Here is a 15641-nt window from a genome sequence, read left to right as displayed (position 1 = left end):
GGCTTTGTTTGATTTGGTTATCTTTTAATGAAGGCAGATTGATCTGGTGGCAGGAGTGCTCAGAACAAAACGGCCTCTGCACCTGCACCCCCAGGGAGATGTGTTCTACAGAAGTGTGGAGAACCACCTCTTTGTACAAATGCAGCTGCCCAGGATGAGCCAAGAGGAATCAAAGTGTATTTGCATTAGGCCATAGTGGCTCAATGCACTACAGATCTCTTTGTGCTGCCCAAGGGAGCTGCACAACCTCTCTGCTCTCAGCCTGACAGCAAGAGCGAGAATTTGGAAGAAGGCTCATGGCTGTAATTCATTACTGCTTTCACAAGGAAACAGGGGACAGAGTCCAGGCTAAGGCAAAATATCTGTCTGCTGCTGTACCATCTCCACAAATGGGGGGGCTCCCTGAGAAAACAGAAGTACAAATACATTTGAGGTTATTTACAGCCCTTTGCCTTTTGCCCTCGGTGGCGAGAGCTGTCCACTGACCCTGGGGAAGTGTTGCCAGCAAACAAGGACTGCTGAAAGCCTCTGTCCTTCAGCATGGGCACCACCTCATGACTGATGTGCCAAGGCAGGGATTAAAATAGAAAATATGAGAATACACTCATACAGAACAGAAACAGCAATAGCAAGCACAAAACAAAGAAATAATGTGCCCTAAAAAAATAACCAAATTATGGAATGGAACCCCTGACATCCCAAATACCCAGCATGCATTCCATCCAGAGAGCAATGCTGCACTGAATCCCCTTGACTCCACTGAAATGACAGAAACATGTCAAGGTGTTAGAATCCTCACAACATATTTCCCAATTTTTGGGGATCCAAGGTCATCTATATCCTTGGAAAAAAACCAAACCTCAGAACTTCCTGCATAGCTTCATTTTCCAGTTGTTTTTGCAGATTTTTTAAATTCTGAGCTTGGGCAAGAAGTGTGGTTACACAACTTGAGCACACAATTAGCAAAGTGATGTTCTGCCAGATCCTTATGACATTGTGTAAACTTGTCACAGGAAATCAAAACAGTCATCACTGGCTCTATCATTGCTGCAGGGTGGGATTTTTAAAGTCATGTGAAAAATACTGTGTTCTACCCTCCAGAGGGCATCTTCTAAACCTCAGCACTCACAGCTCACTGAGGGCAGCCCCTCCAGCCCCAATGAGACCCCAAAGAGGAGATGCTGGTTTCTTCCAGCCTTGCAGAAACAAACCACAGCTGTGAGTTGCAAGTCAGTGTTCACATTATGTAATGCAAATGGCTAAAACCTTCTAGCTGAGAAACTAGTTTTTTACTTTTCCTTATCAGAAAAACTAAGAGTTACTAAAGAGCTTTTAAATTTTAAAAGGTTACAAAGGAAAGTGCGTCACATGGTGTAAAAGCAGTCATTAACAAAAGCAGTCTTTTACAAAAGCAGTCTTACAAAAAAGCCACTCATGCTTAGAGAACAAGCTCACAGACAAGCACCACACTTAGCATTAGCAGAAATATTAGGTGGAGATGGGCACTGGTAGACCTCTCACCAGGGCTTGAGAACAGCAAGACTGCATCTATATTGAATGCTTAGATGAGAGTTCATGTGAACTTAATTCAGTTGCCTGAAACTTATGGGCCACAGGAGCAAAGAGCCTGCTTGGGCTAACTCACTTTCTGACAAAGCTGCATGCAGCTGTTGATGTGCCCCATGAGGCTGTCAGCTCATCTGCAAGCTGGCAAGGTGATCAGATGAATGAAGGGTCTACACCAGAACAACAAAGTGGGCATCCATGCTGTCACCAAGGTGAATAAAGAAAGGATTTTTTGCAAGCATGGCAGCTCACTGCCTGCACCTGAAGGACTGCTCTCAATTTTATACCTGTATCTCACAGGTCTTGTCTACAGGATACCCTCAAAGCAGTTTCACTCTCTCTGCCCTGGATGGAGATTTGCACTTGCATATGTGCATCTTTCCCTTACACCACAGGATGTCCAAGGGCATCTTAAACATTGGGCAATACCCTAGTGTTTGTGTTCACCTTCCGTACTGACAGTCAGCTGGAGATACAAGCACTTAGAAATTCAGTCAGCAACATGGCAAATGATGGCTTGTGCAAATCAGGTGACCTTCTACAACTGATTTCCACGTGGAAAAGCATTAACATGGAAAGATAGTCTCACATAATGCTGTCTCTTACTGAGTCTCCGGTCTCAAGTTTTGGAGCATTATTCCCTGAAGACCAAAGCACTAACACTGGAATGAAACTGGGAACAACCCAAAGAGGTCAGTGTGTAGATGCCATTTTAGTGCCCCCAGGCTTTGGAAATGTCTATGAACATAATCATGGCCTCAGCTTCATTATTTCTGCAAGAAATACTTATCCAGCAAAACAAACATAACATCTCTTCATCTCTGCTGCAATGTCTGTACAAAAGATCATTTTTCAAAGAATGTGGAAACGCTACCTCAAAGAAACTCAGTGAGTATTCTGTCTGATACTGTAGGATTTCTAGCTGGGTTTCACAAGATCATGTCTCATCTATTTCACCCTGTATCAAATTCCTCATACTCAGAAAAAGTTCATTATTCTCCCAAGCCAACCTCTAATTCCCCTCTTACAGCAGCCCATGTTCTCTGTGCAAACCTCTGCTCAAGGGAGAAAATCTAGAACTGCAAAGGGGAAAGAACAGAAGGAAGGGGGCAACACCACAACCTTTTCTGAGAGGTGAGCAAAACAGAAATAAAACAGCTCTTCAACTTAAATGGCATTCCATTGTGTTTTCCATATTCCCTGTGGACAGACATGGGAAAGGCTGTTCCATAAAATTTGTATCTGTGCACTGTCGCTGATGCCTTTTCTTGGTCTTAAAATCAAGAGTCAAACACGGTTAGAAGGGAAAAAGGATTTTACCTTGGTATTTATTTTAAGGATCCTTAGGTGCACCACGTCCAGGTCAAACGCACCAAAATGCACACCACAATGCACCCCCAAAAGATCTGGTATAACATTATAGGTTTTACTAATTAGCATATCTATCAAAAATTCCCCAGTGAGAGGCTTGAATGAGCCCCCCCTCCCCAAGGAGCCTTCCCCTGGATGGTTCTATCTTAGTTTACAGAACGTGTTCTGGAGAGGACCTTGGCGTCTGGGGCACATTAACCCCTACCTACAAAGCTTCTAAAATGTTTAGTCTCTTAGCTGAACAGACAAGTCCAAGAATGCAGGCAAAAAGCACTAAGAGTACAGAAATTGTAAAAAGGTATAAAAGGGATAGAAAAGAAAAGGCAAAAATCATCATAGCATCATTACCACCACCCTTCAGTTCTTCAGATAATGAATAGCAAGAGTTTACGCACTGCATCCCTCATTTCACACTGATCTTACAGACACAGCTTCAGCTGTCTGTGCTCTGATGAAATCTGGAGTTTTAAGAACTTTAAGTGGTATTGTTCACTAGACATTTTTCCCCTCAAAATCTTCCTGAAAACAAAGCACAAGAAAAATCTTTCACCCCTACATGGCAGACGAAAATTTACTATCAGGATGGAGTGGGAGGAAAATACACCTTGAACTTAATTTAATAATTCAGAGAGTTGTTTTTCCTCCCTATATGCCCCCCATGAGAAGGGATATTGAAGACACCTGTAAGCACAAAAGGCAGTCTGAATGGCTTCAATACTGAGCTGTTCTTCATGCTTCACCATGGATCCCAGGCCCATGCCTCCTCCCAGGCTACCACTGCAGAGCTGAAAGAGGTGTGGGATTGAACAGCAGAGTCAAGGCTTTGAGAAGAGGGGTTGTATGAGCATGGACGAGTCTGTGAAACAGCAGCACCTGTGGAGAAAAACAATTTATGTCCAAGGATTGGACAAGCAGATCCAGCTGCTTTTTAGAATGAACTAAGTCAGGCATTATTTCTGTTATGCAGAATTTTCTGTTTCCTTGAGTTTAATTAATAATAGGAAGTATTTGGAGCACCAGTAGTAAGACTAAGGACTTCATCAGGTTGGGGAGCGTGGGGGTGTGTGCAAGTCTGATCAAGGCAATTTCAGGGCAGCAGGAAGCAGAACTAGCCACTGCTTCTGAAAATATGTTCAAGATGTTTTGCCCTGGATTACGCACAGTTCAGGGTATTCAGCTCTGAAATGCACATCCACTGCTTGCACCGCCAAGAAGACTCAGCACAAACCTTTTTTGCTGAGTTTCAGCCCTCTTGCTTGTACTCCATTGTCAGGATTTTGCGTGCTAGCTCAAGGACAGCCCGGAGGTCCAGCCGCACCCGACTGCCCTGCGGCAGGCACACACACACAGAAGCGCAGGCAGAGGGTGCGCTCCTCACCCGAGGGGGCTGTCCCTGAACAGGGTGTGAAGGCACGCAGGCAGAGACAAAAAACAAAAGAGAGAGGGGACTCTCCGTGTAATTTCTGCGCAGAAGGTTTATTGAAGCGAGACAGTGCGGGAGGAGGAGATGGAAAGCCAAGGATCTCAACAGGGTCCAGGGATTTTATAGTGGGGATTGGAAAGGCGGGGGATAAGGGATACAGCAAATGGGATACTTGACAGGAGGCAGGGCTGTGTGCAAGGGAACCAATGGAAATAACACAAAGGAGGGATTTAGGGAAGGAACCAATGGGACATCGAGGAACAAAGAACTTTCTAGAACTGATACATATTAAACTTGGGAAATGAATATATACAACCTCATACATAAAGCAAGAGGGAAAAGCATTAACCAATCAGGGGAAAACATGGAAACAGCAGAACAAAGGAATCATGGGTGTTCAGCACGACTGCAAAGTTACATGCTAAACTTGGGTTGCTGACTACCACAGCTGGTTGTTTGAGGTCTCCTCAGGAGACAGAGTGGCTGGAGCCACACTTCATGGTAATGGTTGGGCTGGTGCCAAGGAGGGAAACCCCAGCTCAGCACCTTCTTTCGTTTTCAGGACAGGGTCTCATCACTTCTTCAGCCACAGGTTACCTGGAAATTAACTTAAAGCTTTTCACTTTTGAGAAGCCACAATGGATATCCCCACTGAGTACCCAGCAATGGCTCAGACAGACAGAAGCATGACTACGGGCCTGCCCCAGCACAATCACAGCATAAACACATTCCCCTGAAACAAAAAACGCCCCTTCTGCCAGGGCCTGGAATGCTCAAAAAGTGGGTTTCATCTATCACACAGTGACGACCCAAAATGATGAAGAAACTAAGTCCCAGGTTCCATGCTTGAGCAGCACCTTATGAGCAGAAGAGGGGACTGGAACCAACCAGAAACACTGGATGCAGGCATCTTCACTCAGTGCTCAACCACCTCACCTCATCATGAAGGGTGGGTGGGAAGGCAGCCACCATTTGCACAGCACCCCGCTTTCCAAATCAGCCTCCAAGGGAGAAGGAAACACCATCTGAATGAAGAGTTTGAGCTGGTCTGTCCCAGAAGAGAGCCACTCATCCTCGGTAGTACTGACTGCAGTAAGAGCACCTCCTGCACCACAGCAAGGAGCCTGCAGCAGCCACCATTGGAAGACTACCGATGGGTAAATGCAGGGGAGGGATGGCAGGGTTTTGGCCACATTCTCTTGTTCTGCTTCATCAACCTGGCCCACGGTTCATGGCTGGACCACAAGCATCACTGCACATGAACTGGCACCACCACTTTATCCCACAGACAGTGTCTGTCACATGGCAGTGTGAGACCACAGTCTCCCATTTGCAGTTGCCACCTAAATTACTCCCCGCCACTGTTCAAGTCATTCAGCAAATTAACTCTTGGTGCCTATAGGCACTGGAGCATTGGAGTGAGAGATGGATGCTGAGGTCTAAGACTGTGAACAAGACCAGATTTGGAATCGCTGAAACATCACCCAGCAAAATGTGCTGGATACTGCATCTGTGCTTAGTTATGTGAGAAATGCTACTTCTGGAGTGCTGTCAAACAGGAGGGACAACAGAGCTGTGGAGGCATTTGTACCCCATAGCTGAACAATTATTCTAGATAAAAGACAGGAAAAAATACTTGTCATTTCATACAACCAGCTCTGCTCTGTTCAGATGGTGGTGTACCTGCAAGCATACCTAGAGTTCAGGAGGCAGCAGCTTGTGCCACAGCTGATTTCACCAATATTATCAGCGACATCTGTCTGCAGCAAGGAAGCTGCACACAGGGTGTGTATTGCCTGCCTACAGGCTTTGGATGTTCCCTGGGAGCCACCTCCCAGAAGCTGACCCAAGTCATGGAAAGTGCATGGGAGAAAGGCTCTGTTCCAGGCCACTGGAAATACACTTGGCAACTGCACGAGCCATCTGCTGTGCTGGGCTTTCTTGCCTGGGGAGGGAAGGTCCAGTAATGTGTGTACATAAGGCAACTACTAGAAATTGAAATTTTCCTTTACGGGTTCCACAGACTTATTTCAATTTACTTCCAGACAGTTTGCTGGTAGATCTCAGCTTCCTGAATGAGGTAACTGTTGCTGAAAACACTGAAGATAGGAAGATAAGATCCTGCCTGACAGAAAAAAAAAAAAGGATAGAAAAAGCTTAAAAAGGAACAGTACGAAGCAATAGGATCCTTGATAAACAATGATAACTACTAACAAACAAGTCTGATAATTATCAATCAAAGTAAGTCACCTTGTTTGATTAAAACAGGACCTGAAAGCCACCTCACTGGGAAGAGGTGAAGGGAACTGGGTGTACCCCTAACATGTGCTCCTTCCCCAGTGTACCCATTCCCAGCTCAAGCTCACTGCCTCTATGCAGAAAGTGGTGTTTCTCGGTCTATGCTGTTTCCTCCAGGGCCTCTCATGGGACAAATTTCCTTTCTCTGCAGAATTTGAGCCTGTCAGCCTTGCCCAGGATTAGCAGAAGTTTCCATGGGGCACAGATCTGTGGTTCGTGGCTGTGTACAGCTGTTTTGCAGGCAAGAGTTGGTGTGCACAAGTCCTTCCCACAAGTGCTTTGTCCCCAGCCTGGCACGCTTGTGGAAAGGGAGCCAGACACACTGCATTGGTGTCTGGCTTTCTGTCAGACACAGAGTGAGAAAAAGAGCAAGAATGGCATATCTCATCTTATTTAGGACAGTTCATGTAGCACATTAACACCAAGGGCAGGCATGAACAAAGCCCAGGAGGGAAAAAGGATTTTCTTTCCTGCAATGTACATTTTTCACATCATAAAGGCCCCGTGCCATACGAATGTTAATCCTGCAAACCTGCAATGCGTGAATGACCTTACACCTCCAAAGAGGCTTTTTGGGTGACTTAATTCAATTAAGATGTGGAATCACACGATAACTAGCAAAATTCCTCCAGCTCTACCGAAGGCAGATTTCACCAGTAGGGAGCACCAACAGACAAAGTTTTTCAGAGCTTTTCTGTGATGAAATCAAACTACAAAACATAAACTACAAAATGCATTTAACAATGATACAATAAATATTTTAAATTGCAATTTTTTATAACTACCCACTGAGAAACTAGATGAATCAGAAATAATGGGGCAAGAGATTTTAGTTTATTTGATCACTAGGCAAGGCCTGTAAATTGACACCTACCAAGAGCTCTGCTGATTCATCTCTGCAATTCATGGATAATTTTTTTGAAGTTTCTGTATGATTGGTAACTTTATCATCACAAAAAACCCACGAATACTAGGCAATGAAGGAGTCTTTCTGTACCAGAGATGAACTTTCTAAGTCAAATCCAAAATACATTACAGAGCCAAGAGAACAAACAGCTTGTTTCTTTCTGTGGCAAATCAAGATCAGAGGTGCCTGTCAGTGTTTGGCAGTGACTCAGAGGCAGACAAAGAAAATTCAGAGCTGTAGCTCAAACCCCAGTCCACACAGCAGAACTGATTGACCAGAGATGGTAGTTAACAGCTCACCTGTACACCTTCAGTTCCCCTTCCTCTCGCTAGGACCACAAGTCCTCCTTATACTCTCTTTCTCTCAGAGTTGGACAAAAAACATCAGCATTGCTGTAAATGCCTGTGCAGAGTGGGGTGACATTAAGGATGTGTCAGACTGCTCTGGCTGTTCTGGTTTTATCTGTATGCTCCATCAGCCAGGTTGCACCAGGGTGTTCAGGAGCCTCACAATAACAAAATGAAGGCAAAGGCTCAAGTCAGCAGAAATTTGACTAGTAAATGGCTTTGTAGATAGAGATCAAAGCATATAATTGATTGTTAAAAGTAATATTTCACATCTTCAGTTTCTGACACCAGAAGATGGGATTAGACGATGATTCAAGGATTCAGGAACCACTCAAGTTGCAGGTCTTCCTAGTCTTCATATTCCCCAACAACCAGGATGTGCACCAATTGAAATGCAACCCTGGCACACCTCACACCAATTCCCACAAAACAGAGGAGGTTTAAATGGAGGCTGTTCTATAGCCACTGTTCATAGGGGATGTCTTCTGTTTGGAGGCATGGCTGCAAGGACGTTCTCCAAACAAACATGCTTGTGCCATAGCTGTGAAAAGATGCATGATGCAGAGCTCTACAGACCTGATGCAGTGGATGATGGCACACTGAGCACTCTTATGGAAGCTGCAGTGGTTATTTCATAGAAACTAGCCTGCATTCATCAATGGGCTACCATGATTTGCAGTTGGATTAAGGCTCTCACCTTCATCAGTGGTATGTTATTTCTTACCTTGTCCTTCCCAACAGTCACATCACTGTAGTGAATGTGCTCTAAATATCACGAGAAAGTGTAATTCAACTCAGTAGGAAGGCTTCTGCTCACTTGTACATTGCAGTGACACTTAAGGTGACATTCCTGATCCCATATAGAGGGACAGTTTCAGTGCTGTGGTGCTGCTGGGCTGGCCAGGGATGCCAGTGCCCAGCTGAGGACTCCTTAGTCCACCCGAGCACTGTGGGTTTGAGGGAAATGGGAGCGGAAGAAGAAGTTGGGCAGCTGAGGGCAAATTAAACTGAGAACAGTAGCTACACACCTGATTTATGCTTGATACTCTGCAAATCTGGATAGGAAAAATCATACAGAGGGTGAAAGCCTTGAGGGTTTCTGGGCGTTGTATGGACTGTACAAAGCAGAAATGAAACAATGCCATATGTTGGTAGAAGATGCTTCCCTTTTAATATTAGAACTACTAAATCCTGTCTTAGGATCCTGATTTCTGACCTCCCTTTGTACTCATACCACCCATCTAAATGTCTGCTCTCCACAGTGCTTGTGAGCCACGCTCTCAGTGGAACAAACAGTCAAAGTTTGGTGTCAGGCAGGAGTGCATGAAATGAGCCCTGAGCTGTAAGGGGTCCCAAGGTCTCTGTTGCAACTCTGATGTGCTTTCACCAGGGATATTTCTGAGCAGACCTAAAAGTCAAACCATGGCTCTTGTCGGTTGAGATGCAAATGGTTAAAATCAGGGCTCATGAATGCTGTTGGTCTGGAAAGATTTTGCTCTGGCTGGTACATCTGTGACCCAGCCTATACATTGCAGGACATTGCTAGCTACTAAAGAGCTGAAGATCAGCTTCAGCTTTGCACAGAGCCTATCTGTGTCTGACAGCAATGCCTGCCCTGCAAGGCCCCAGAGCCAGCAAACACAGCTTCAGCCAACAGGGGAGTGAACTGCCCAGGTGCATGCACAGGCTGCTGACCTCTGCTCATTTGCACTCATGTCCTGAAATACCCCTCTATGCATCAAAAAACCTGCTTCCAGTGATTCTGACCGTCAGCTACCAGCGTCTGCTCATACTCAGCCTTCTTCAAACAAAGCATTATATGGATCCTACTGCATTTTTCCGAGGACACAGATTTCCCTTTACTGCAATCATCCCCATGGGAAGAAGGAAGATGGACTAAGCCCTCTCTGCCATAGCTTTTGGCTTTCCTGGACCACCCCACTCCCCTGTCCCAGCAGCAGCAGCAGGATCTGGTCCTGGAGACAGGCTATGTTTGTAGACATCAGCTGCAGCAGGACAGTGCTGTTTGTCCAGGCTCCAGCACTGCTGAACCTGCATTTTGAGAAAGGCCCAGGAGAACAGGAGGCAGCCCTGACCTGGTACTAATGAACTCAGTCACAACTGCATAGCTATAAAGCTGTTTCAACATCATTCAGCTCAGCTGAGATATTTTTGTTTCATGCTGGTGCAAGTGGGAAATGTTAAACTCTAATGTGCTTGCAGTGATTGACAGGCTCACAAGGGGATCCAAAGATATCCCACTATCTATCTGAGACAGCTTTTGAAATCAAGCTTACAGTAGTCAATCCTTCTTTAGAGACTTAATGAGTTTAACAATCATCCCAGTAGACCGACACTCACTTTACAAAAATAAACCCAGAAGGCAGGGAGTGAATTCAGGTAGGTTTCAGCCCCCTAAGCAAGCCCTACCAAAGATGAAAGATGGTTTCTGGTGTACCTGTTCTGCAGAAAAACAGGAGACTTGAGGTATTTCGGTAGTTACACGTGTGCCCTTCTCTGGAAGCAGTGGCTACTTTCATACCTCAGCACAATAAAGGAAATGTGAGAGGCATCTGTGCTTTGTTTATAGCTCCATTAGCCTTTCTTGAACTGTAAATTACTTGGCAGAGGCTGAGACAAAAGGGAAAGGCAGGGCTGGGTTGCAAAGGAAAAGTTTGAAGTTCACAGGTAATTCAAGTCTTTCAGATTTTACTGCCTAAACTTACAGTTCCTTTGAAAAGTTACTGCGTAATTATAAAACTCATTACAAGAAATCAGCACATTTAGTACATGTTTAATTGTAGAACAGACTACTGTAAAACACTTTTGCATATATTTTCTTTATAACCTTTCAGCTCTGATAATTTTCAGTGGCAGTCTTCACTCTTCTCTCTTTCTTACTCTTCATCAGTCAGTGAATAAACGAATGGGTTTAGGCTCTGCCTAGCACACTTCAAATTTTCAGAGAGAAGGGAGTTGGGAGCAATAAACTGTATTCCCATTTTTAGCCCCCTGATTTAACCACAATGACAACACTAAGAGAACATAAAGGCACAGCCTGTGAGGACCAGCAGCAGGAGGCACAGTGCTATAATGGCATCTGGAACATTATCAGTAGCGCAGTTGTGAGTAATTGCATTAATTGCCTTTAATTACACTCTGTGACCTGAAGCAGGCTGCTTCCAAGAAACATGACACAATACCAATCACGATGGGTTTAGAAAGTAACTTGAACAAGTATGTGGTTAGATCGTTCTGATGAGAACTGCAGCTGGAATGACAGGCGTGTGCATGCTGTATTTGTGTGCCTGTTTTACAGGTCACCCACAACAAAAGTAGAGGTTCCTCTAAGCAGCAGATTTTTCTTCATAGAGTGAACCCTATACAAAGGGCAGATCTGGAAATTATGCTCTGCTTTTCTTTTCCTGGGACTAAATATGACCTCTTTCTTCTGCCATTAGTGTCCCTGTCCCTGTAGAAAAGCTTTAGAGATGGCAGGTTTCACCACAGCTCCTGCTGGATAGTAACATCTTTGCCTTGTGCCCAATGCAAGTGGTCAATGACCACAGCTTTCTACAAATCCTGAAAGGATTCTTTTTCTCAAAGTCAGCTTTGCCCCCTTTTTAGTTGCAGTTCTGCAAACATGAATAACTGTTTACATGTATGAATTTTTGTGTTGATGCACATCTGTTCAGTGCTGGCTAGAACTTTCCAATCAAAGCCAAATGTCAACGGAGGAATTGCATTAGAAAGGCATTTTCTAAGCTCTCCACACAAGTCTTGGGATGGACCTAAACTCCCAGTCCAACACCCCAGCAGAGCTGGGATGGTTGCAGGTTCACGTGCCTCAGTGCAGGCAGACAGGCTCTCAAGGCAGGTCTGCTTGTGGAGTCACCACTACTGTTTCTCTGTCACTCTCATGTCCTACAGTGGGATGGAGCTGCTGGTGTTGCCATGCCACCTTTATATCAGCCACCTGCAATTATGGGAGCTGCACTCTTCTCCATGACTCAGAATGTTTTATTCATGATCTGTTTATGGTAAGACAAAGCACAGGGAACTCTGATGATACTGGAACTCATTTGCATGCTAATGGCAAGGGTTTCAGCTGTGAGTCCCTAACTCTCATGCTTTACACTGACATTGCATGCTTGAAGAAGAGTTGCATTCTGAACCTGCTGCATGTGCATTTATCTGCATGTGACCTGCATGCAGAGTGGAGCTGGCAGTGTAAATTTGATGTGCATGCCTCTATGCAAGGATAACTGCATGCATGACTCCTTGAACACCTGTATGAAGACAGGGAGAAAATTATACGCTGTTATACGTCCTACAGTTCAGGCAGACCCTCAGGCTGACCCAGCTCCCAGCTTGGCTACATCTGAGCTGTGCTGAGAAGCCTTCCATACACTGGAAAATAAAGGGGGATCTATAGTATGCCTGCATGATCTACTCATGCAGCTATTTCCTCTGCAGCAGACATGGGTGGAAACCCATACAGTTAGACTGATGAAGAGGGAAAACCAACTTCTGCCTTGCCCCTCACTGTGAATATTCATGCAGTCACAGGCTGTCCCTTCCCCTGCCCAAGGTGTCAGTAGATCCTCAGTGAGTCATTTTTGAGTGTCTGATCTTCAGCCTTACCTGTATTGACACATTTTGAGGTGTTCAAGGCGTGGATCCAGTAGGTCATGCTGTGATTTTGTTGTAAGTTTTACCACCACCCAATTCTTGGTTTAACATTTATTCTTAGTTGTCTTAAAAATGTATTGCAGGAGGTATATGTACATATTTATGAAGGAACTCAGTGGTTATATGCAAGTGCCAACAAACACAATCAACTGACAGCTTGACCAGGGTCCACATAATTCTTCTGACCTCCTGCTTAGGAAGTAGGAGGCAAATAAAGGAACTTCAAATCCCCTAAGCCACCATTTACAAGTAACTGAAATCTTGACCTTTCTAATTGGTTTCAAAAGCAATAAAATCGCTCCGGAAACCAGCAGTGAGTCTCTGACTCCCCACACTGTCCCTGAAAATCCTAGTCTAAGGTCTTGCTCCTACTGTCATTGAAGTAATTAAATTAATGAAATTCAAGATAGGGCAGCACAGGGAAGCAGAGTCAGACAACCGAACAGCAATTTATGAACTAGAAATTACAACACCTGGTTCCACATCTCCTTTTCTATGGATTATGCCAAGTCACTCACTTTTCTTGCCCTTCATCTATTTTTAGACTCAGGGGTTTATTCACCTCCTTAAAAAAAGGATTTGTTCATCTCTATATCCCCTACATGATCTTCAAGTTACTAATTTTCTTGGATAAAGACATCACTGACAGCCAGGTCTGCTTCTCATGACATGTTTTGGAACAGCCTGGACTTCCCATTTCACTCCCTTCAGCTGTATGAACTCACACAAGAGACTGAGAAGACAATGTTGTGCAGGACAGGGGAATATACCAGAAGGGCTTTTGTTCTCTGCTTGTGAACCACAGGGATGCAGGATGCAAGAAGTCTGCTGATGGAAGAAGCTGGTGAAGATTCAAGCCTACAGTGCCCTCCAGGATTTAACTCCACAAGAAAGAGGTCTCATGAATAATACTGCACACTTGGCCCCCTGATACATCAACACTGCTAACTGCAGGCATTTCGAGCCTTGCTTTCCCACCCACACCTCCTCCACTAAATCCACCTATTCCCAGTGTATGGGCATGGACAACCCTGCTCCCAGATTCTTTATACATTCACAGTACATAACCACCACAGCCGTAACACTCATCTTTCCTTGTCCAGATGATAACGCAGCAATGGCCTGCTGCCACTGTCCTCCATGAGTCCCGTTCTCTCCAGCCAGCCAGCCAGCACTATATGCACTCACTCAATCCTATTTGCACAGAGGCTTGGCAGCACTCTAGGCTGCCCTGGCTATGGTTTCTCCTTCACAGGCTGCTCCACACTGCCGTCACGACACCACAGACTTGGCACCACAAACTGCATGTTGGCCTCATGGTGACTTATGAAAGGATGTTCCAAGATGGTGGGTTTGGCTGTACAAGTTCCCATTTCAACATCTGAAGTCAGTCTTGGTGAAAGAACCTGGAACAAGCTGAACACTTACTGCAGCATCAGCATACTGCAATTGCCAGGCACACAGAACATTACGTGAACACTTGCTCAACACCACCTTTGCAGTATAAAGACAGTCATAATGAGAGGGTTTTCAGCACTGTTAATGATGGTGAAGAAAGCTGACTGCATCACTGCAGTAATTTAGCCTAAGGGAACCTGTAGAAACAAATGAGGCAACATATATGACAGATTTGCCTTCTTTGCTATTCACTCTGGCCAACAAGGTCATGCAAAATATCTTTCATTTCATTAAAGGCAATCTGAGTCATTAATGTCAAGCTGACACTGTAGTGTTAATCCTGCTCTGCAGAGGTAGGAAAATGGCCAGTGACCTGAATTTTTCATAGACACCATGTAACTGCAATGCTGTGACCACGGTCAGTTCCATCTCTGGGTATAAACAGGCTGTTCCTTCTGACGAGGCTTAGAAAGGTCATGCTTACAAGAAAGGTCATAAACAGACAATGGGAAGAACAGTAAAAGACTCTTCATTTTAAAATGTTTTTGGTAATTTGTGATCATACTGGCTGGATTTTTTTTATTATTAAAAATATAAGAGAAAATCAAATGAGAAGCTTCTCTGTGTCTCCCAGACAGATTCAATGAGTGTAACACAACTATGAAGAGGAGGAATTAGTAGAGCAAGTAGGAGCAGGAAGTTTGGAGAAGCATATGATAACAAAGAGGACTACATTCTGTATGACCAAGCTCATAGAGGAATTTTATTTATTTTTGAACAAGATACGTAAATAAAGGGGTTTTGTATCACCACGTTAACTCAGCTTCCTTTTTCCTTATGAGTGAACCAGCTGAGATTCAGCTTTACTGACAGAAATTTGGTTTTACTGCTCTGATGACCATAAAATCCTGGTGGAAGAATTAGAACAGTTGAGGAAAACAGCTGAGATGATCCATGGCCTATTAAAAAAAAAAGAATATGAGCTATCTAATTAAACATGAACCAGTTGATGCCTCATAGCAGCTGTGAATATAGACAGTCCCTTCTAGAATCCTCACAATCTGACTAAAATGGAAGATTATGTGATCCAGGAGGAGTTTCAGGACTACCAGATTTAAATAAAGATAGCACCAAGTATACATGGTGAATATGTTAAGACACACTCAGCACAGTGCTGTACAAGAGGGAGCTTGTGCTGAATATTCTCCCAAGAGGAATCACAACTTACTTGATACAAATATAGCCTTGAGAATGCATGCATGTTTATTATAACCAGGCTTACTCTTTTCTGCCTAACACAAGACAAGAATGCTGAAGAGGTGCTACTATAATATTGATTTAGTTTCTTAAATGTCACTTGAAGTCTCACTGCACTATTCACTTAAGAATTTATAAATATGAACAACAACAAATCTTTTTCAAGTCATCAGGGATAACCATGAAAGCCGGATATGTAAGAAGTCACAGCAGAACCTTGTTATCAGCACTCAGGAGTGTGATTTGCAGACCCACCATCACTCCCTGTAAAGGAAAGCAAACACAGTGCTAAGTCCAGGGCTAACACATGGTCAGACTTTATGGATGAGCGTAAGAGTTACCTGTAGGTCATGGCAATATCACTTTTAGGTCACAACACCGC

This window comes from Coloeus monedula, assembly GCF_965178545.1.
Source record: "Coloeus monedula genome assembly, chromosome: Z".
NCBI classification, from domain to species: domain Eukaryota; kingdom Metazoa; phylum Chordata; class Aves; order Passeriformes; family Corvidae; genus Coloeus; species Coloeus monedula.
The sequence above is the reverse complement of the archived record's forward strand: the minus strand, read 5'-3'. Positions refer to the sequence as shown.